The 23,870-nt window shown below is 47.1% G+C and overlaps 1 long non-coding RNA gene across 2 annotated transcripts in view; it reads left to right on the forward strand.

Annotated features, from left to right (window-relative positions):
- Positions 1 to 1,265: 1,265 nt before the first annotated feature.
- Positions 1,266 to 23,870, forward strand: part of LOC134507081 (uncharacterized) — a 55,479-nt gene continuing 32,874 nt past the window's right edge. For both annotated transcript variants that reach the window (XR_010068866.1, XR_010068867.1), the window contains exons 1-2: positions 1,266 to 1,316; positions 5,269 to 5,434. This is a non-coding gene — a long non-coding RNA (uncharacterized LOC134507081). The remainder of the gene's footprint in view (positions 1,317 to 5,268; positions 5,435 to 23,870) is intronic.

Genomic DNA, 23,870 nt, shown 5'->3' on the forward strand with positions numbered 1-23,870 from the left:
AGGCTTCAGGCCTGCCGACTAGGCCTCAGTGGTATCTTTTAGCCCACCAGGCTTCAGGCCTGCCGACTAGGCCTCAGTGGTATCTTTTAGCCCACCAGGCTTCAGGCCTGCCGACTAGGCCTCAGTGGTATCTTTTAGCCCACCAGGCTTCAGGCCTGCCGACTAGGCCTCAGTGGTATCTTTTAGTCCACCAGGCTTCAGGCCTGCCAACTAGGCCTCAGTTGTGTCTTAGCCCACCAGGCTTCAGGCCTGCTGACTAGGCCTCAATGGTATCTTTTAGCCCACCAGGCTTCAGGCCTGCCGACTAGCCCTCAGTTGTGTCTTAGCCCACCAGGCTTCAGGCCTGCCGACTAGGCCTCAGTGGTATCTTTTAGCCCACCAGGCTTCAGGCCTGCCGATTAGGCCTCAGTTGTGTCTTAGCCCACCAGGCTTCAGGCCTGCCGACTAGGCCTCAGTGGTATCTTTTAGCCCACCAGGCTTCAGGCCTGCCGACTAGGCCTCAGTGGTATCTTTTAGCCCACCGGGCTTCAGGCCTGGCAACTAGGCTTCAGTTGTGTCTCTCAGCTCACTAGGCTTCAGGCCTGGCAACTAGGCCTCAGTCACATCTCTCAGCCCACCAGGCTTCAGGCCTGCCGACTCGGCCTCAGTCAGGTCTCTCAGCAAACTAGGCTTCAGGCCTGCCGACTAGGCCTCAGCCATCCTTTCATTCTTTCAGCTAGGTCCCAGGCTGCAGCTGGTCTGTGTGGCCTATTGGGCTGTGGACAGTCTCAAGGCCTCATTCATTCTCTGCCAGCTAGAACATCTCATTAAGGCCTCAGTCATAGATGAAGACGCTGGGCTAAGTCTGCCTCCTGCGTTCCAACTCTCAGGCTTGGTTATTGGCCACATTCTGCCTACTAGACCCCCGTTGAAAGGCTCAGGATAATCAGTGAAAATTCAGTCAGTGGGTCCTAGGTCTTAAATCAGACCTTAAGAAAAGCACATTCTTGCTTTTGAGTCCTCATTGGTTCCAGCCTGCTTCCAAACTCTTTAAACTGTATACAAAGGAAAATCCAGAGAGGTCACCATGGACATTTATTTCATCTCTCCCTTGATTCCAAATCCACCCCCCTGCGAGAACAGCCTGTGCTTGTCCTACGCATGGGCATCATCATGGCAGGTAGGAGCATTCGAAAGACACCCTAACACTTGCTTTGCCTTCAGATTAATTGTACTCCTTGCCAAAGATGTCCCCCCAAACACCCATTTCTGCTTTTTTCCCCCTTAGGTTTCACACGTTTTTGTGCATGATTTGGGAAAGCAGCAGAGATGTCCAGGTAAGTCAGGAAGGAAGGACGGATGTCATTATTTCCTTCCATTTTTCCACTGACTCCCAAGCGTTTGACTTGCATGGGTTTGCACCAGATATTCAGCCGTAAATGTGTGGTTTGCTCCTTGGTGGCTGTTTGGTTTGTGAATGCAGCCCCTCTGGTTGGCGAACCACGGTTTTTGGCGTCGCATGGTACAAACCCAGCCATGGGTTTTCAGTTTAGCCTGGCACAAACCCAGCCAAGATGCAGCCAAGATGCAGCAGTGGGTTTATACAGTCTATGTTTTGAAAAGTTGGGTCCCCCAAGATTGCTAAGATCTGTTGCAATCCCACTAAATGTACATCTGGAGCATGCCCCACTTTCTGGAAAATGAGGGCCCTCAAAGCACATTGAAACTGGGCATCGGCTCTTTAATGGGTTAGACTCCAGGGTCTTCAGTTATCCCAATCCCAACCTTATATTCAGTCATTCAGCCTTGAGTGAGCTTTTGAGGTGATCGGCCCCGCTGTGGATGCCAGCGTTCCCACTCTAAGAACTCCTTCTGGCCACGCTCATTCTCTGCTGATTGAAGCCAATTTGTGATTCACCGACCTTTCTCTCTAAGTAAATACATTAACATCCCCCACTTCCATGTAATCAGAGTTTGTTTATGCCTTCTCTTTCATCTTTTGGCCTCTGGCTTTTTATTTCCTTATAGCCATCAAAGAGCGATTTTCTTGTCTTTTGTCAGCTAAATGGGCTGTAACAGAGACTTGAAAACAAAGGAAATCAGTGACGTCCATCCGGGTTGTTTTTCAGGGAGATTTGCCTCCCCCAATCACCTCCACCAGCTTTCAACAAAATTTATCATTGTGGAAATGTGGTTTTCAGATGGGTGGTTTCTTCTCCTCTGCCCCCTTTGCTTAACCAAACTGTGAGCTTACAGAGAAGTCTATGAGAAATTCATTCCATCCAAATGTACTGGAAAACCACCACACATAATAGCAAAACCCACTTTTTACCTAAATCTGGCCATTCGGTTCGCAACACATTGGGTAAGTGAGTTCAGAAAACTGAATGCAGGAACAAGTGCACAAAATACCATTGTACAGGAAGTGGCCTGCAAAACCTTCGGGAATTAGAGAAAAATGAGCATAAAACAGACCTTCTTGGAGAAGATATTTGTGCAATTTAAAAAAAAAATTGGCAAACCAAATTTGAAAGATTGCTTCACCCAAATGGATTAACTGCTCTAAAAACAAACCCCGAGGAGTAAACAAAAGACAAATATTGTCTGCCCAAGATTAAGTTCCCCGTTGATTTTAGGGTCGCCTTTATTTTGCCTTCCGCCAAAGAGATACTGTACTAGGGCATCTACAAATCTGTGAATTATTGCCTTGCGTGGTTAGCGACTGAGATTGTAGGCCAAAATGTTCCCTAGACCGCAGTTTGTTGTGGGATTGTGGAATGCTTCCATCATTTGAGTTGGCTCTGGCTTCACCTATGCTGGGATTTCGGTCCTGGATGTATTTACTAACTGCAGGTATTAGTTCTAACCTCTCCCCTCTTGTTGATCTATTTCTGGGAAAAGAAAAACACGGAAACCTTTTTGGAAAAGGTGGAGGCAGTGGGAGTGGGAGAACTCTTCCATTTTTAGCAGCTTCCCTGCTGTCAGAAATCCTGCCAGCTATTTTTATTTTTTTTTCCTCCAAAATACCTGGATGTTGGGTCACTGGGAGGTTTTTGTCGGGTGGAGTACTGACTACCAATGCAACCCGCTTAAAAAAAATGGAACTGTGTTTTGAGGGGTGGTGGTGGGAGGAAGAAAATGAGAAGACAAATTCTGCGCAGCTCCAGCTTCCCCATCTGCCAGATAATTTGGCCGATGTCTCGCATCGGTAAACGTTTCACCCTGCCTCCTGCAACATCAGGCTGAGAATTGGGACATTTGAACTTCAGCTCTGGCTTAACCAGGACTGGCATGTTACTCAGAAGCCACAGAGAAGAGAATAAGAACAAGCAAGAGAGAGGAAACAGTAGGGAAGTGACCCTCAGTCTGGTCATAGTATTTTCCTCCATCAGATTGTCCTGTCTTTTTGTGTTCCCCCTTCATCGTGCATCCCTTTTTTCCACACTTGGAACGAGCCATGATGCACAAAAGAAGAAAAACAGTAGCTGACCAGTAACCACTGTCAGAAGGCTGTTGGTACTGGACCGAGAGGGGGCCTGATGCCAACATCTACACTCGCCTAGCTATATAGCTAAGTTAGAACATACGATTTGAAAATTTGAGAACATTCACAGACGAGGTCACTCCCTGTCCTCCTTCCAAATTTGACACTTTTCCCCCCACGTTTTTATCCTGTTGTCAGTGGGCATCTCTGGATACCTCCTCCTGTTTTGATTACATCAGCATTCTCCCACCCTGTGGAAAACAAGTTCGTTATTAGAGTTTAACAGTTTCTTCATCTCCACCTATCTGGGATTCCTCCAGGAGACGTTACCTTGAGCGTTCACCCTCAGCTAATACTGGCCAGAGGTAAAGTAGAAAAAAGAGGTTGTGCTCTTAGCTTGAAAGTTTTGTAAGAGGCCAGGAGGCTGGATGATATAACAGTAATGTCATGTTTCCAGTGATAGACAATCGGGTGCCATTCGGCCCCATGAGATGGGCCCTCTCTCCTATGATACAGATGTTTCCATGATACAGGCTTGGGGGAGCAGCGTAAAAACATTCTGCAGGAACGGGGCATGTCCAGATCATCTTCAGCCCTAGTTTATTCTGACTCCACTTTTTTCCACCACGTTGATTCCCACCCCGAATCCAAGCTCCCTCACCTTAACGGAGAGTAGTCAGAATACCTCGCTTTCCATTTTCAAAATGATGTAAAATTCAAAACAGGGCTGGTCGCATCAGACTCGCTCTGAACAAGAGGGGGAGCTCGAGGGCTTGAACACTGAGTGCTTGAAGAAGAAAATCAGAGCACGGTTAGGACTGCGTTGCATGCATCTTGGACAACGGTCATAACTGAGGCCGGGTTCAACCCCCACCATCACCAATCAGACAGCAACAGATGATGGGATGCAGAATCCCATTCTGACTACCAGTTCTGCTGACTATATATCAGCTCCTCTGTTAGAAGGGGTTTGTAGAAACAACAGCAGAAATGGGGGCATTTTAGAGACCTTCTGTTTGGGAGTTGAAGGGTAGACTAGATGAGCTTTTCATCTGACCCCAGAGGGTTTGTTTTAGCTGTTTTCACATAACACACACAGCTTATGAATTGCCTAGCTGGTTGCTCCACCCCGTTGCAAACCAGCCACCCAGATGGGCCAGACAATATACCGCAACCTAACCTAACAGGCTCATAATTCTGTATTTCTGCGTGGTTCATGGGGGAAGGCTATATAGAACATTTGGAAGGCTGGCCTGAGGTTTACATATCATGCTAAGCTATGGTTTAGGGTTAGGTCCTTGGTAGCTTTAGAAAAGAGCTTCCACCACTTAGCAAACAACACTGGCTTGGGACATAGAAGATGCTTGGAAGGAACATCAAATGAGGCATAGGAACATAGCTAGAACTTATCACAAATGTATACCTATTAGTATAGACAGATCACTCTTGACTGGTCAAAGGGCTGGCTGGACAATACACCCAGGGGCTGGATGTGGTCTCAGGATATCTAGTTGCTGACTTCTGTTTGAAGAGGATGGTAGTTGTGATGGGAATGGTGGGAGAAGGTGTGTAATAACGCACCTGCAAACAGGGGTTTCCTTGGCTGCGGAGTGCTCAGTGTGGGAAGCATGCAGGAGAGAGGCTGGACTAAGGGGCTTGGCGGATGGACTGGATCCCTCTTCCAAGCCTTAAGAGCCACCTAAGGCTGCCCCTGTTTATTTGGTTCTCAACCCAAGCGGAAGCCTGGGGGTCTGTTTCTGCTGTTGTTGTTTTGAAATGGCTCTAAATATTTACCCCTTGTTTAGGCTGCAGACTGCAAGAGTCATGGCAAAACGTTCTGAGAACCCCAGTTAATTTGGAAGCGGGACCTGTGCCATGATCTTTTCCAGACCAAGCCAGGATTCAGTGATGAACTGGCCAGTAACTTTTAGCCTGGCCATTGTGGACATGCACCTGTTGCTATATTTGGAGGTAAGTGCCTTTCCTCTTTTGTCATAGCTTTATCACAGGACTGAGCAATCTAGCTGGGAGCCATGTTTTTTTCTTTAAAAAGTTACAGTGAAAAAGCGGTATCAAGTGAAGCCTTCTAGTGCTCTGCAAACAAAATAGGAGAGGCTGAAGTAGATGATAAATATCAGGTGCCAGTCTAAAGCAGAGGGGATCCCCCACATGCACCAAAATTCTTTGGAACAGAATTGAGGTAGACTCGGCTGGCTGCACGCAGCATCCTTCCTTATGCTTACTTCAGTTTCTTTGTCCCACCTTACTTAAAAAAAAAAAAGATACAAGTTGCAAAGCCAGCGAGAAACTGAGATCTGATTGGGCAGAGCTTGCAAAGAGAAAGCTTGTGATGAGGTTTTCCAGCCAATCTAGACCTAGAAACGTTTCAGACCCCTCACGTCTCAATGCCATCAGAGAGATATCCATTTGTTAGATTTTTAAACCGCTCCACTAATGCAAGGGGGGAAAAAAATCCCTCCGTAGTCCAATGATGAAAAAGTAATAAAAATTATAAGGAAGATTTAAATTCACTTAAAACTAGAGTGCACAAACAGTTCTTCAGCACTGTCTTAATTATTTTAAAAGCCCTCTGAAGGAACTGTAAACAGCTTTTCTTGAGTTGCAATTCTGGTTCAAACAGTCCCGCAGGTACCTTGGCACCAAGCCAATAGAAAAAGCTTAGACCCAACACTTTTAAATTGCATCTGGAAATCTCTTGGTAGCCAGTGCAAGGTACCTAAACATGAGGAGATCCTTACACACAGAAAGTCCAAAGCTCATGGGGAGTGTGCCCCAAGTAGACTCTCCTTTCTCTTGCCAACAGTTAAGTTTGTTTCTCTGGGGCTGGTTTAGCCCCATATCAAAGGGGGTGCCATTTGCAATCTCCCCAAAGGAGACTCTCCCCCCAAAGAGCAGATTTGCCATGGTTGAATGGCAAATTCAGTATTAAAGCCATTGTGGGAGATGAACATGGCCATTTCTAAACTGGGCCATTTCTAAACTGTTTTTTTTGTTCGCTTGTTTCACAAACTCAGTAGGAAGAAGCCACTAGTTAGCCAAAGATGCGTGTAGAGATGTCACTCCTACCCCAGCCAGTTTGGCAAGAACGGGGTGGGAAAACTCCAATTCGCTAACCGTCTGAACCTGACTTGGAGTTTCACTGTGCTTGACTGGCCTAGGATTTCCACTCCACTGTCGAAATGCACAAATAAATGCACCTTTGTATTTTTTTTTTCCCCCTGATCCAGCTTGGCCTCCAAAACTGGCCTGCAAGTGTATCCTTGCTCTAATCTGGAGCATTAGCCCTCCTGGGAAATGTTTCATAGAAATTATGGGGGAGAGAGAACAGAAACATAATGAACACATAATGAGTTTTGTCATTCTCCTTCTGAGACTGTTTGGCCTAATTTTTGTAACCCTTCCCCCCCTCCCCCGCACGCTATATATATATTAAAAAAACAGTCTCTTCTCACCCCTACGGGCGGTATGTGCCTTCTTCAACTTCAGGTCCTCCACCAGAGGCCTGGGAGTTTGAAAGTCTTGCGCAGGATCTCAGCTGTTCCCAGCACTGCTCTCTTCTGGACAGAGAGCGCTGATGCTGTTCCTGGCATCTGCTGGAGCCCCCCTCCCAGCTTAGGAGTCACAGCCCTGAGTGCTGGGACCACTCTGGCCTTCACATACATACATACATACACCCTCCCTGTTTATTTCAGAAATAACAGACAAGAATTCGGCTGTGGGTGATGTTTCTTGGGCCTTTTTTTAAAGAGGGGTAATTAGGGCTTCTTCCGTGGCTAATTAAGTTATCCGGTGAACAAAAACAAAATTTCCTGGAACGATTGTCGGCTGGTTTGGGGTTTGCACAAATGCAAGAGCGACTTTTGTGCATCTCTCACTGTTCTTCCCTCAGGGATCTGGCTGCCTTTCACAAGTGTTTTCTTACCCGGATGCTTCCAGAGGAAAGGGGGCGGGGGCAGTGGCAACAGGTCTCTTGAAGTTGCTGCCAAACACAGAGGGGCCGAGAGGAGACATTCACAAAAGGGAGACCAATGGCATTGGAAGCCCCTAGAAAACAGAACAGAACAGAGCAGAATAGGTACGCATTCATATCCATATCATTTATTCACTTCTAAATGAGCATAGACATTTATAAACACATGGAAAGCAAAATGCATTCTCCTGCAGGAAGAGATGAGTTTTGCATGCAGGGCTGAGTTAAACGGTGACACGGTTTGTTTCCGGTCAGCTCAGTGTAACAAGTAAACCTAGCCCTTGTGGATTATAAACTGTGGCTACTGTGCTTCAGCGCGAACCCAACCAATTCAACCTGTGGCTTAAGATGAACCAGCCCTATTGCATCGCTGCACCAGTGTTCTATGTGGTTCAGTCCTACTTAGGGAAATCTCTGGGCCAGGTGCCCTTTGCTTGTCCACTGCCTCCAGCATTCCAAACCGTGCTCTGAATGGCCCTGGGAGTCAGGGTCCTGCTGCACTTCAAATATTTCCCACCATGCCCTCAGCCGCAGTGTAACTTCAGGACTGCGTGAGATCCATTAGTAATATTAGGAGCACCAGACAGGAAAATAATATTTCAAGTGGGGCAGGACAAGGCAAACACCAACAGTGGAGGTTACTGCAGTGCTGCGGCCAAGGTTCCTGCTGGAATTTGAGCCGCATGGCCTTATGTGTGTCATTGCCACAGGCCAGCGTTTTCACCTTCAATTACAGAGCTGCTTTTTCAAAAGCTCATATAGTAGATAGGTCTAGAAACTCTTGGCAAAGCCATTACTGGCTGACCAACTAGAAAACGTGTAAGATGAGTACATGTCTGACAGCAAGCCCACCACAGCTGAAGACGGGCACAGAACATAGGGGTTGTGAAGAGCCCACGGGAGGAAGAGATGATCTCACCCCTAGCAAAGCAGGGCTGCTGAATTTACACTTGTTTGCTTAGTAATTGGGGAATTCTCCATGCAAAAAGCAAAAAAAAGGACAGTGGGGCCAATTTAGCGTTTACAGTCCTGAAAATGTAGGCAGGTTTGGAGAGTAAACCATTGACTTCGCGTGATGCCATCACATGTCGCCAAAGAGTTAGCTAATGCAGGTCTGGCGATGCAGGACAAGAGTGAGATAAGGTGCTGGCCCCATGTGGCATGGGGTACCTTGCCTGACCTTTCTGTCATTACTGGTCTGTTTGAGCAAATGAACTTCATTTAGTTCACAGCTGAACACAGAGAAACTCAACTTCCATTTCCCAAACATGTATGCAAAATGGAACATCAATAACTCCTCTGAATGCTGGGATGTAGCTTGCGATTCAACAAACGTGGGCAATTTTGCACACATAAGGGGAGCGCCTGTGTAAAAAACACACAGATTAGAGGAGCCTGCCTATTTTTTTTTCTTAACTAATCTGCAAACCTACATAGAAGAAAACGCAGAAAGAAAGAAAAGGTGAAAAAAAGCAAGAAAAGGAGCAAAACAGAACTGGGAGATTTTTATCATCCCCATGGAAGACTTAACAATCTCACAAAGAGTCCATCCTCCCACCCAAATAACTTTCCTTACACAAAATCTGGGCTGCCGAGCTGGTGGACTCCAAGAAGGGCAGATGTTGTAGACGAAGTGTCTTCTGGCGAGCCCTTCCTCTGATAATGGGCATACCTGGCTTAGCGTGAAACAAAGGAGACCCAAACAGTTTGGACAGCTGGGTTGAGCCTCAGAGAGCCTTGGAATGATCCTGGGAAATTAAAATGCCGGCTGGATTGAGCCGCTTATCCCAAATAAGATAGCAGGTCTTGAGGATGATGGAGCAATGATAGCTGCCCCCAAACATGATGTTGCCTTGGACCTGCCAGTAAGTGAGATGATTATCAGTGGCCACAGCCTAGAGCACTGTTTCTCAACCTTGGCGGCTTGAAGGTGTGTGGACTTCAACTCCCAGAATTCCCCAGCTAGCCATGCTGGCTGGGGAATTCTGAGAGTTGAAGTCCACACATCTTCAGGCTGCCAAGGTTGAGAAACACTGGCCTAGAGCCATGCATAATGGTTTTGTCACCCAAGAAATCTTTAAGTGGCTTTCATAATCTAGAGTGGACCTGTGTAAAATTCAAGGCTCGGAAGCCTGTCCCTGCACACTGAACAACTGAAACCAAGGATTCAGCTCTCCAGCTGACGTTGAATAGCAAACCCATCGGTTATGGCCAATGTCAGGGAAGCTAGAGTTACAGTTCAGCAATATCTAAAGACCATAGGCTTTCTACTCTTGATGCAAACTCTAGCAGAGGGAGCTGATTCATCCCAAGAGACAGATCATAGCTCAGTGATTAGAGCCCATGCAGGGTGCCTTCGGTTCGATCCCCATCATTTCCAGTTAAAAAGAATGTTGGGTGGCAGGTGACTTTTTCTGCACAAGGCCTCCACCAGACTAGACAGTAAGCGCACCAAGGTCCTGCCTATATTTGTGAGTAGGTGGAAGGTGATGTTTTGCCATCAGTGATCACATAATTGGGGGCGGGGAGATGGCTGAGATGCCCAAACAGACAAAAACAGAAACTGAACTCTTGGGGTTTAAGTTTCCAGCCGATAGTAAGCTTGATCCTCTCCTCCTCCTCACTTGCTCAAATCCCTCCTTGGTGGGTGAAAACGTCAGAGCGAGTGTTGATCTTTCTTAGCTGACTGAGACGATTAATGAGGAGAAACATTTGAGCTGCCAAGAATAATTGAATAACAGGAAAGCACAAGTCTGTTTGCAGAGGGGCACATGTCGCATGTTTGGGTTCAAGCAGGGGGGGGGAGCTTTACCCCACGGGAGGCTATTCAAAGCTGCTTTGTTGGGGAAGACCAACAAGGAGACCAGTCACCTCCTCTGTCAATCTCTGGAGGTTTTATCATCCCAAGTAAAGCCCTCACCAGTTGCAGCCACCAACTTGGGCTGGATCCACATGTTGCCACCAGGCGTGATCCCTCACATCACACTTCTGGTTGGAAGGAATCCTTCCAGATGGACGTGCGTGCCTTCACGCAGGTGCCTCTGATGAGAATTGAAGCCGCCCTTGAACTGAACAACCACCCTCTGCTCATCAGATGAGATTTTGGACATGACGGCCATGAGGACATGGCAGCGAAGGATCCCAATTTTGGAAACGGGGAATTGGGTTAGAAAATGGGCCTGCTGGGCTAGATGCCTGCCATCTATTCATGCTCTGTCACAGACATCTGTGCACACCAGGAGGAGCAGCAAGGCACTTTGGGCTAATCAGGGCCATATTCCCACATATCCAAAGACCCTGCTCGCCACATGTTCTTCAGCAGCCCTTTCCCAGCACCTGAAGGTCCTGTTTCTCACTGTATTTAGATCTGCAGCTCCAACTGTTGCCAGTTTAACTGACTGGGTATGAGGTGGCTGGCAAGATCTTTAGCACTCTTCAAGGTGCTCTGATTCCACCAACAGCCGAAAATGCTGTCCCTCATGGGGAGGTGGAAGCCACCTTATCCCAGGTTAGACCTTACAGGAGCAATGGAGGAACGGCATCCAGACCAACGTGAAAGCTGAGGCAGATCAGATTTCTCGGCCAACTTGCTGCAGGTGCTGATTTTAATTAAAAATGCCCCCAAACATTTGTTTTGGATTTATATTCACTAGTAAAAAATTTAAAAATCAGAGAAAAAATGGGGAGAACTGACACCTCGTTGCATTGGGAATGCATCTTCTGATAGAAGAAAGCATTTGTATGCCTTCACCAGGGGAAAGAGAAGGGGCTTTCGTTCTTGTCATCCTCTTTTCACAAACTTCAAGACCCTCATTATTCATGGCAGCATCTTGCATTCCAGTTGGCCCGATGACATCTCCAGAGCAGCAGGGATTAAATTAATTTGTGTAAACATTACTCATCCTGCCCCCCTCCCCGGCAGACAGAGAGACGGGACACCTTGATGATTGGAGCCGAGCCGGCTGAAAGAGCAGCGAAGCAAGATACCTACTGGCTCAACTCAAGGATGGATATCTGTTGTGGCACCAAACGTCTGTCCCCACGTCGCAGTCTCCATCTCATCCCGTTCCCACCCTTGTCTCTCTTCACCAAGTTTCAGAGAAGACACTTCAAGCGGAGCAAAGATGTGTCAAGATTGTATCTCCTAGTCAGCAGATTTTTGGGGACCCCCAACCTGCCATGGTTCCATCAGGCTGTGGCAGAAGGAACAAAAGGATTTGTCATATCCTTTTCTTAACTCAATTGACAACTAGTAGCCTTTTTTTCAAATTCCTGTTGGTTATTTTTTCCCCCACCTTCCTGGTCATAACTTTAAGAACAGGTATTTCAGGGATTTAACAAATCCCTCTTCCCAGGGATGCTGGGAAGTGTAGTTTAGCAATGTCTGGAACTGGCACCAGTTTTCTCCCCCTGATATCAGCCCCAGGGCCAGGGGTGGCCCCAAGGAGTGTGTTACTGGAGGGAAACGGCAAGAATACATCTCAGTCTCAAAAAAAGCCCACTTGCTGAAGCAACTTAATATTGACATGAGTCTTGCTTTGTCACAGTTCGTGGGACAGATTTTTTCACAGCATCAAGAGCCATTGTTGAGGCCATCAGGCCCAACCTGGGTAGAGTAGGGATCCAAATTAAAAAATCCATTAACCCAGTAAAGGGGAACTCACTACCTTCTTCAGTAATTGATTCCAAAATAAAAGATTTCCACACACTTGATTTTGCCCGTCTTCTGCCCTAAGCTCTTCTTCTACCTCAACATCTATGGCCAATCTTAGTACTCCAAGCAATTAAAGTAAGTAGTAACCAGTTCAAGCACTTTCCCTGCACTCCCCCCCTCCCCACCCTGCTCTCAAGCTGTGGCGAACAGACAAACATGGCTGTAAGCTGCTGGACTGCCACAGAGCCACTTCCCAAAAGCAACAGAGAAGAGGGGCTTGTTCCAGACTTAATGAGCCACTGAAGGAGAAACACAGCTCATTCTCAGCTACTTAGACGCAACTCCCGCAGGCCATCATGACTGCTCTGACCACAGAGGCCCCTCGCCCCCCCCCCCACCCCCCAGGGAAGCAAGTCAGCTAGCAGGCCCTTGTATTGCTAATGGCCTGGTCTGATTTTGATTCTGGACAAGGGTGTTGCCCCAGGGGAAAGGGGCTTGGCAGAGCTGCAGTAACCTTAAACAGCATCCAAAGCTGAGATGGCCCTTTGTTCGCCTGTTTTTTTTTGCTCACGTTTGCAGTCTAGTTCATAGGCGTGAGTTGATCCTGCCCTCAAGGTTGGTTAGGCTTCAACTCTACTTTCCCCTCTGCCTGCCTTCGCACGTTCAGCAGTTTTCCAGGAACCAAGGGATCGTTTTTGTCAGATCCAAACTGATCTTTCGCAGAAGGCTTTTGAAATTAGGCAGAGGGAGGTGTCAAATACAACTAAGGACTATATGTAGCTCAGTGGTTATGCTTCCCACTGCTGACATAACAGGCAGAGGTCTCACTGTAGTCTGGAAAACAACTTTTTGCCCTGTAGATTCAGAGTGGAACAAATTGATTTGGAAGCAGTGTGTAGAAAGAATGCCCCAGAACTATTTTCCACACCATTTCAAAATAATGAGGAACTAGCGGACCCACACAGGTTCTTTTCCGATACCTTGTATCAGCATTGCTGTATTATAGGGGACTTCAGGATGGGAAAAGTTTATATCCCAGAAGAAATACTGTCTTAGGGCAACAGAGCAGCAGCTAGAACAAGACCGAAGTTAGCACCAGGCAGCACTGTGTATGAGACAACCTGACACAAAGAGACAGGATGTGGGGAATCATAGCAAGAAGAATGTTACAGAGAAAGCTCCCGAAATAAGCTGTTTCCAACTGAAAGGTTTTATACTTCCACCCAGCCCCAGCTGCTGTTGATGAAAACGAACTTCACAGAAAGGCTACCCAGGAGCAAAGTCTTTCCCTTGAGTAGGTCTGTTCCTCCTGGGGAGGCTTTTCTTGCAACCCAGTATACCTGCATCTCTGCACCTGTTCTCTCTGCAGTAAAATCATGTCTTTCTCAGCGGAGGCAGGCTAAGTGAGGTCTCTGACTTTGCAAGGGATGGCCAGACCGAGTTCCCTTGCTGAACACAGTGCTATCCTCCGCTTTGTAACGGAAGGTGGTGTCTCCTCCTGGTGTTCAACAAGGATGGGACTTACCTGGAACGGCCAGATTCTGGGTTGTTGCAGGATCTCGGACAGCTCCTAGTAGAGGCAGAGGTTGATCCAATACCCTTCCAAATCTTTACCAGCCTTTATGTTCCTCGGAAGGACTCTCAAAGCCAAGTTGTGGAGAATTTAAAGGAAGCCTCCTAACTGTCCGTCGTGGCACCAATTCCAATTGTATCACCGTGCAGCTCCCCCCCCCCCCTTCATTAAAGGAGAAAGGGGAAATCATCATTTCTCACCCTCTGTAACAATGTCTGGGATGCTTAACTGAGTGGACCGTGTGCTGCTGGTGCATAGATGGGAGTCTGCTGGTGGGAAGGGAGGAAAGCTAGGTGAGCTACGTCACATGACTACAGACCAAGTCCCTGGATTCAGGCTTTTAAGGAAATTCTGAGTTCACAAAACGAGCCTAAACAATTAAAGACCTATCAGCCACATTCCCACAAACCCAGCCTGTTGACATTCAGGTTACTCTGTAAAGCCAGAAGTTGAGTTAATGTAGAAATGGAGTTAGGCAAAGGCGGCCTGTGGCTATAAAAAAACCCTGCATGCTGGAAGGCTGCCTAGCCTTGGTCTGATGGTGATGAACCACTGCTCTGCCTGCTCTTCTTGACAGGCCTGATTAACGAGCCCTCTGGTTTGCAAGTCACCCATCCAAATTTCCTCTCAAGCATGAACAAATGAGTTATCAACCGAGAAGCTGGTGGGCTCCCCATAATATCTCTCTCGTTTCACCCTGATCTACAAAGAGCACTGTGGCTCCACCAAGTCTCTATGCATTGTTGTGATTGAAAAACGCAACATAAACTCACAGTATTATTATACACTTTCAAGTGATCTTAATGTAAACGAAGCAAAACGCTGCCAACGTAGCCCAGGCTGGACCGACCCGTGGAATCCGAGTTCTCATAAATAAGAGCTGTCGAGAGCCCAAACTTCTGTCTGAAAGGCTTCTGTGGACACGAACGAGACAGAGTTTCAGTGCCTGCTTTCCATGCTGAAGAACGCACTCATTTCTGAGTAGGGCTGGGAAGAACTCCACACGCGGAAAGTGGTTCCCAAACGGACCGACTTTCTGACTCTGCACAACACATTGAATCCAAGCCAGACCAAATGAGCTGGGTTCAGCACAGGACCAGGAGCCACAAAAAACAAACCAGGATGAACCCTAACCTAGCATTTTGTGAGAAACGTAGCCAGTGGATCTTTGCCAGAGAATCTTGGCTAGGGCAGAGTTTGCGTGGTTAGAAATGGATTGCTAATCCACAGCAACGAAAACAGAAAAGGCAGAAGGGTTGCGACGGCAGTACTTTGTCCTCTTCCTTGGTCGAAAATGCCCTCCCCTTTGGAAATGTTCGCGCACAGTGCTCTGTAAATGCCAGCCATGCTCGTGTCTCCTTCCCAAGAGGGCCTTGGCAGCAAGGTTAAGAAGCTGAGGCAGGGGGTCCAGTTTACTCTCTTTCTGCCAAGGTGTCCAAGACAGTCGCTAAACAGCAGCCCCTTGGGGACTTCATCTGCCAAGAGACACCACTCTCGGGTTGTCAGACGCCACAGCTGTTCTTGGCAACCAAATAGTGAATGCCTTGAGGGTTTGCCCATCTCTATCTCCTCATCGTCTTCACACTCCATGCTGTGTGTCTGGCGCCAACTTTCCATGTAGCGAGCTACTGTTTGGGGCGCAGCGGTGGTGATGCAGGAAGAGGGTGGGTCTTTCCGTGGGGTATATAAAATATGGAGGTGTTCCTCCTCAGGTTTCTTCCAGCAAATGTTTGTGCCAACCTCTTCCCAAGAAGATGACACTCTTAAGCAAAAGATGCCTTTCCTTTCTGGAACCGAAAGAGTCTTCTAGCGGGGCTTCTTTCCAAAAACACTGTGGGATGGCAGGCTTGGCCAGTTAAAGATGGCAGCGAGAAGGCAGAGTGTCAGCAGTGGCTTCTGGTCTAGGCTGCTTAACATTTATCTAGGCACTTTTGCATAACCTTCAGATTACTAGGGAATAAAGAATAAATGATACCTCAGTCAATTAAATCTTCATCTGGATCCAGAAAAGGTACCCGCACACAGCTGGACTTTGGAATGTTTAGCTCCGCTAGGCCCAATGTCAGTGTGTTGTTATACAAGCCAGTAATTTCTGAAGAAATCATCATGTGTGGACCCAGAGGACTGGTGTCTTTGAATTAGCTTTTCCTTCAAATACGTTACGATGGCTTCAGAATTCAGCCCCTCCCCCCAAACGTCTGAGCAAAAATCAACAGAATCCTCAAGACTTTTTCTTGCTTTCCAAAATAACACTTGATGTGGGCACCTAAACCAGCTTTACGGATTCTGTCAGCAACTAGGGGACATGAGGAATTAGTGGCCAGAGACAATGTATCTCTGAATAGTAGCATCCAGGAATGCCTTTTCATTCTGGGCTATCTGGTAGCAAGGCCAGGCCATTGATAGCAACCTGGAGCAAGCCAGAGACTGAGCTGCCAAAGTGATGAAGGATCCCATATTTAATCTGGATCGGGTGGAGTCAATCCAGTTCTGGGAAGGCTGCAGTAATACAGTTTACCACAAGAGGTAGCAGAGATCATTCATTCCTAAGAGCATCAGCTATGCTTGCTGGATATAGGATCCTGGGTTAGATGGCACTTGGGCGGTTTTGATTTGTAGCTCAGTAGAATCATCATATATAACGGCTGTAAGAGCAATTTAGGGCTTACTCAGTGGAAGCCACTGGTTGCCAATTGTGAGAAGCCCCACTTGGACTACGGTGGCCTTTGACCTGATCCATGGTCAGTTTGGAAAGCCACCTTTATGAAGGCTCAGGATTTAGAAATTAGGAAACCCAGACCAGGCTGTCATCTCTGTAATCCAAACCCAAGGACGTTCCTCCAGCATTGTAACTCACTCTCCCCCAAACGCTAGACGTGATGATCTGCTGAGATGAAAGGAAGGCCATGCGCAAGACGATGTGTTTATTTTACAAAGAAAATATAGCAAAATTCCAGGCTATCGTTTTTTTCAACTGGCAGCTTGACTTCAGCACTCACGGAGCCAAGTCTCTTGGGAGGGAGCCAAGTATGACACTATCTCAACACACTCTTAATCCTGTTTAATGTGGATTCATTCGCTCTCGGCTTTGGGGAGGGGGTGAGCCTCCTAAAGACTCCGTTCTTTTGCCATTGATCTCAGACATATGGTGGAAAAAGGAGAAAAATGGGAAAAGTCAAGGAGGCCTGTAGAAACAGAGACTGAGCTACAGAGCAGGAAGATTCTGTGCTCAAGAGCATACTCCCAGCTTATTGAATCTGGCTAGTCCCAAAAACATTCCAACACCAATCTCATGACCCTATTCATGGACAATGAAAAGGATTGCGTGAGTCAGAATTAAAGGCCTTGGGGGAAAATCAAAACTTAACAGGGTGGGCTCTCCTCCCAGCGACCACAGTTTTTGCTCCAAAGTGCTGAAGAAGGAAACAATACAATTATGTAGCATAAGGATGGGAAACCACATGCCCTGGAGCTGCGTTGGATCTTGAGACCACTCTGGACAGAACCCACGATTCCAGAAAGGGCCCAGGATTGTTTTTTCCTCTACTGAGGTGGGAAATGCACGAAAGCAGCAGCCTTAAAGGTTACCTCACACCCCTTGGATTCCTGGGAATTTCACCTTGTCTCTGCTCAAAAGCTAAGCTGAGTTGGGTGGGAGGCAACTAGGAAATCCACCTCCATATTGTTACCGAGAAAATGGCATGGATCTGTCCAAGGAAACACCAGGAGTCAAGGGAATTTTCTGTTTGTCCAGCAAGAGGGCAGCCGCCCCTAGCCACCTTTGACTGATCTCAAGAAAGCTAAATAAGGTCGGACATGGTTAGTACTTGGATGGGAGACCACTAGGAAATCCTCAAGCTGCACATTCAAGGGTGGGAAGTTGAAAAGACACCCCAGAAGATGGCACTGCCAAACTACATCTTTGTCGCCAGAAAAACGACAGAAATGCATCCATGAAGGCACAAGGAATTTAATTCAACTCAAAGGAGACTTTGCCTTGTTTTTTTAAAAATAACACAAATGAATCCCCAAAGGAAAGGGGAAAAATATGGAAAATTCCAGTCCTGCACACATGCTCAAGATGGCCTCACTCACTTGCCTCATTGCTTTGCCATCCAAGGATTCCCCATTCCTGATAGCACCTTTCTCCAATTTTCCCCTTCCTGCCCCATTAAACATGACAATTGGGCAGCATCTGGGGAAGTATCAAGGGCCATACCCATTGCCCCCTTCTTGCAAAGCAAGTACATGGGGTCCTTTTAAATGCCTGACCTTTTGCAGATAGCTCTTCTCTTGCGCTGGACCACACACTTGCTCTGTCCATTACTGCGCTGAAAAAAAAAAAAAGCACAGTTTCTCCGGCATGTATATCTGCAATATTAAATAAACTCACCTCCCAGTCCTGTATGGTCTAGATGTCTCTTCCCTATCCTATTTATAATTCAGCACAGGAACAAATGGTAACTCTTCCACTGTCCTCCCTGGCTGATGCTAAGCCAGAAGCTGAGCTGGTCTCACATCTTTCTGGTCCCGCGTCTAATCAGGATGGGAAGGATGCAGTTCACCGCTGTTATTCGCCTAGGGTGACCACATGTTTTATCTTAAAGAAAACGGCTTTCAGTCTGAACCACTGCCAGGAAATGGTGCTTTATTTGAAACCTACTGGAAGAGCTGTCAGAAGACCAAAATGACTGGCATGCCTAGTCTGAATGTTTGACATAGAAAGACAGTGTTTGCTGACCTCATTAATGGGAGAAAGTCTTAGAATGACGCATGCTTCTACTGTTTGGATCAACGGCTTTCTTTCCCTCTATTTAGCCCTGGAGATCTTCCTCTGATCGGCAAGGGGATAGGTCAGACCTTCACCAAGTGTCCCGAGCACCCACCGTTCTTCTAAACTCCATCCCAAGCCAGAATAAGCAACTGTGATATTCCAGATGTTGCCAAACTACATTTCCCAACATCCCTCACTACATGCTTCTTAGGGAGTTCTAATTGGTCGAGCAGTGGAGTGTCCCAAGCTGCCTGACTCTGGCCCAACCCATTAGCTTGAAAGCCATAACACGGGCACCAGGTTGAAGAACGTGAATGGCCCTTTTCTTCATTCAGCATGAATCAAAAGAATCTGGAGGAGTCTGTTGGGGAGGAACCGAGCCAGAACCTGACCTTATTAAAAGGTCTGCACTCTGCTCTCAGCTTCCCTGGGAAATTAGCGATATCAGAGGTTGGCCTTGAGAACGCTGTGAACAGATGGCTTGGAAGAAGATACTTGCAGATGCAAGAAGATCAGTGACTGAATGTCCAAGGTTGGGAAATGCTGCTGAGGCTTGGCAACGGTGCAAATGCCGTGCTTCTCTCTTTGAGGTTCTCCAAGGTTATCAACCTAATCACATCGTAGGCAGTTTCTCCTTGGGAGCTGGTTGCTGATGTTACCAATCCCTTTCTCCCATTGAAAAGGAGTCTGAATGATTGCGGAAAGGGGAGGCCACGGGCAGCAGAAAGTCTGCTGATGCTAACTGAACCACCATTGTATTTTAAGCTGCAAGGTTTAATGTACGGCTTGGTTCATTTTCTTCCTAAAAGGTACAGAGAGAATTGGACTTAAAAGAAAAAAATAACACTGAAGAGTTTTAATTTTAAAAAAAAGTAAAAAGAAAGGATAAGGGACAAGAGGAAAACACTTTTTCTACCTGTTACACTGTCCTGAAGGGCACAAGAATAGACTAAGGATGAATGGAAGTGCTGGTAGATCACATCAGTCCCTTCAAGTCCATGAAAAACATCCTGGGTCGTTCCCAGTTTGTACTCCATAATATAGTTAATAGAATCTGTGCTTAGGGATGCTGGATGCAAACCAGGATGGAGGGTGTTAGAGAGAACAAGGATAGTTAAATTAATCGTGAGCTTCCTTGAGACACCTTGCTGTCTTCTGTTCAAACCTAAGAGGCCCTTTCAATATTGCCATAATCAATTTCCAAGAACCCCAAGCATCACAAACAATGGGGGATTCTGGGAGTTTTTGTTCAATACTTCAAGCTTCTCCAATCCTCTTCTAAACTGAACCTCCAGCTTCAGAAGTTGTCTGTCTCTCTCTCTCAGATGTCAGGGAGAAACGACCAGGGAAAGCCCAGCTTGCAAGCTTTCTAAAATAATTTGGCTGGCTGCTGTGGGAAACAGGAAGCTGGATTAGATGGATCTTTGTTCCTCTTTTGCCTTGATTTCAAAACCACATGACCTGAACTTGGTTTGCCACAAGGACACACAGTATTATTTGTAACTGATTAATTGCAGCAAAAAATGTGTTTAGCTGGAGCAGTCCAGGTAGTCTTGTTCAGCCAGATCCCCAAAGTGGAGACTGGCACAATGCCCCGCCAGTTGCTTTGCAAAGCCTCCGTCTCAGCTGGTTTGCTCCGTGGTTTCTGCGCAGCCTCTTGTAAAGCCGTCCAGCTGTGACCTAAACTGAGACTGACATCCAGAATTTGGAGCCGGCTTGCATCCAGACATTGGGTTGAGGGGGGAAGCTGCATGGATTTCTCCCCACCCCTTCAATGCTGGCAAGTGGACCCCTTCAAAAACTCGCAGACAGTCCCAGGATGCTAGTTCAATCTGGAATCCTGTCAAGGATGGGCACAGTTATGAGATAGTTGATTGTTCATGGTGGCCCCAAGCTTCACAGACTCGCCAGTTAAAACAGAAGGGTGACCTTGGTTGCTTGTAACAACCAGGGCAAACGCCTGGGTGTCCCCTCTCCTGAAAAGCCAACGTAATGGGATCTTCTTCCCCCATCCACCTGCTACATATTGCAATGTGCCAAGCCATAAACGCTGCCTTGAAAACACTGATGGCCAGGATTGCACAGCACGTTAAGCCAAAACCGCATTATGGCTTCAGGCAATGTGTGAACTGGGCCTGCAAATAGGAACTCCTCAGTTAGTCCAATTTGCCATGTACTGTGTTCTCACACCTGCAGGTGCTGATGCTTAGACTACAGTCTGTCCTATTTCCCTTCCCCTGATTTCGATACAGGCCATGGCCAGCAATCCACTTTGCGGAGCATTGGGGGAGATACGAAGGGGACGGCTCTGGCAGCTGTCCGTGCTGCAGGCTGTGTCCCTGCTTAGCTGGCGGCTGACAAGCGCTGTCAGGAACGGCCCTGAGGAGTTGAGGCATTAGACATTTGGGAAAATCTTTAAATCTTCTTTATTTCTAAACAACCACGCTACCACCCTGGACCCGTCCTCATCTTCTAAAGCCCCGGTTGCTTTAGGTCACTACATAGCATCGGTCTGTTCCACAGGAACTCCATTCCAGGCCTGATCTTCAAAAACAAATTTGCTCCCTGTTTTTTGCAGCTTGTGGATCTGTTGTACGACACCCACGGGCAAGCACAGCCCATCTTAAAACATTTTCCAGCCCGAGAACTGGAATGCAATCGGGGTGGGCAGACAAACGGCTCGTCCTCGCCAAGTATGGACCAACTTTGGCTCCGGCGAGAAATTTCCAGCCACTGTGGAGCCAGACACATTTACATTCTTCTATTTGAAGTTAAACCCTAATCCTTTGAAAGATTTGCAGTCTGTGCTACAGAGTCGCTCACCACCGCGGCGTGGAGAGGTCTCATTGGGGTCTTGAAACCTGAAGCAAGTATGGGCTTTGCAAGGGAGGGACGGAAATTTGGGGAACTCGAGGAAGACGAGATCATGCCTCTTGATTGAGGTGCATTCCTATGAGGAAAGGGTGTTCCTGAAAGTTCAAGTCCAAATCCAGTACTTCTGTTTGGCCTTAAGGCATCTGCCCCCCTCCAGTTATTTTTATGGACTGGCCAAACAATCCCAGTGAGACTGGATCACGGCAGCCTCTTAATTTCTCCTGGACTTCTGATAATCTTTTAGCATCCACAGAGTCCCTGTGGGAACCCAGAGCATGGTTAAACCAAGCTTGTCATAGCCTAAGCCAGCCTAAAGCCAACCTGTCCGTGTCACATTACCAAAAGAGGAGGAGTCTTCTGGAATTTGGATCCCCGTGGGAAATGGGAGAGGGGGTCTTGTTCACTCTACCAACTTCTGTAACGGTCTGCGGGAATGACCTTGGGAGACGGGGAAGAGCCGCAGCCAGGGCAATGGTGGGATAAGTGGCAGCTGAGCCTGCGGAAGGAATGGGGGCGTGGCAAACATCTCAGGAGGGACCCTCCCTAGTGTCTTGGGCTGTAAAGGTGATGGGGGAGAGATGGACTTTCAGACCTGCAAGATTCTGTTAACGTCACCTTACAATAAAGTTAGTGCTTGTACTTCTGAGAGTGCTTCTGGTCTGGACTACCTTGCAAGGCTGACAGCTTCATTCCAAAAGTTGCAAAGGGTGGCGTCCAAATGTGATTCTTACTCGGGCAGAGTCTGCAATTGAGCCTTTGCCTGCCTCTGGAGCAGTTGCAAACCAACCCCAATCCATCCCTGTTTTGCTGCAGATACACCTGCAAACTCAGGCGTGTGTCCATGCAGCATATGGCCACGCTGGCGTGTGAGCACATCTTCCGTCACTGAATTATGGAGTAGAAACTGGAACAGTCTGGGCAGAGGGAGATCTAGGTTTACTCTGTACAATAATGGTGGAGAATACAATCCAGCCAGAGGCCAAATGGCATAAAGAGTGGGGTCTGGATTAACGGTAAATCCTGTCCCTCAGCGAAAGTCTAACCCCCTGAATATGCCCACTAGTGGAAGTCTCCTTAAAAGTCAAACCAGTGAATTATGGTCCAAAGCTGCTTTAGGGTTCAGCATACTAGACAACTGCACAAAAACATTCCCAGTGAATAACTCTGACCTCAATGTTTTTTGCCAAGAAAGCTGAAGAAACACCACTTGTCCCATCCAAACCGTTTATCTCCGCTTTAGAAATTCATTGGACGCTTTTCCCGAGCAAAATTTGTTCTGGAAACATCCCTGTCGCCAGCCATTGGTAGCTGCTCCGAGACCAACTGTAAGCCCACAGTCATGTCTGACAAACACATTATGATGGGAGCAGAGACCCTCCTGGACTTTGAAAGGTCTAGACCTCAGTTCAACTGCATCAGGATGGCCGCTTTGGTGGGCAGCCCCACCACAGCGCCAGGTGTTTTGGCAACACAGTTTGGATGTTGTCCTTGGGCATCGAACTCTGCTGTTGCGACTGAGAAGTCAGACAGTGCCCTACTGAGGAATGGAGTTTTTAGCCACAAAGTCTCTTTCTCTAACAAAAAGCCCTTTGCCAAGCCAGGAGGACACAGGGGAGCCTCGTGAAATCTAAGATTTTGGCCTCCCTTGGGTTGCTCTGACCAAAGCAAAATGGGTTAGAGAACGCACTTAGGAGCAAGGCTGTTGAAAGCTCATTAATTTCAGCCACAAAGCCATAAATCTATCTGGCTTCTGGATTTCCAGGCAAGGGCTTGGACCCAGTTGTGCTGGCCTTGGTGGATTCTCACCCTCCCACTCCAAATCTGGAGCCTGCAATATGAATTTGGATCAGTTTCCTCTTCTCCTTCCCCCGTTTTCCAATTTTCTGACTTTAAAAGTACAAATCTGCCTCAGAGATCCCCTAAATTGGATTCCCCCCCCCCAAAATAATTTGTTTGCTTTTCCTTCAGAAGTAATGACTTTTAGATAATTAGATCCACTCTAGTAAATAACCCTTTGGCATCAGGCTATTACTGTTGTTGTTGTTGTTTGTATAGTATATATTAAAAATCTGGAAGAGGCTTACAATGGCACCAAATACAATAAAAATTAGATGAAGACAAAATAGAAATAATCCCAGCGCTGGCAAATTGGGGTGTTAATTGTTGGCAAAGGCTAACATAAAAATGTAAAAATGTAAAAGATACCTGAAATGTGTAAGCACTGGGTCTTGGTGTATCACGAACGGGAGATAATCTCTCAGGAGAGCCTTCTCTTGCACCAGCTGAAGAAAAGAAGGGAAAAAATAATCATGGAAAGCACTGAGTTTAGCTGCCCCTTATGATGTGGATCTTCCATCTTCTACAGACTCAGGCAATGCCAACACCCCCCGCCCAATAATTCCCCCTACTGAGCTCTCCCACAATTAAGTAACCATCCCTTAAGAGAGACCCTCCAGTTTCTAGGCTTTCCCAAACCGAGCTTCATCCAGAATGTGAAACTACAGCTCCTAGAATTTCAAATCATTGGTCATATCATCTAGG

Source organism: Candoia aspera, chromosome 18 (assembly GCF_035149785.1).
Source record: "Candoia aspera isolate rCanAsp1 chromosome 18, rCanAsp1.hap2, whole genome shotgun sequence".
NCBI classification, from domain to species: Eukaryota; Metazoa; Chordata; class Lepidosauria; order Squamata; family Boidae; genus Candoia; species Candoia aspera.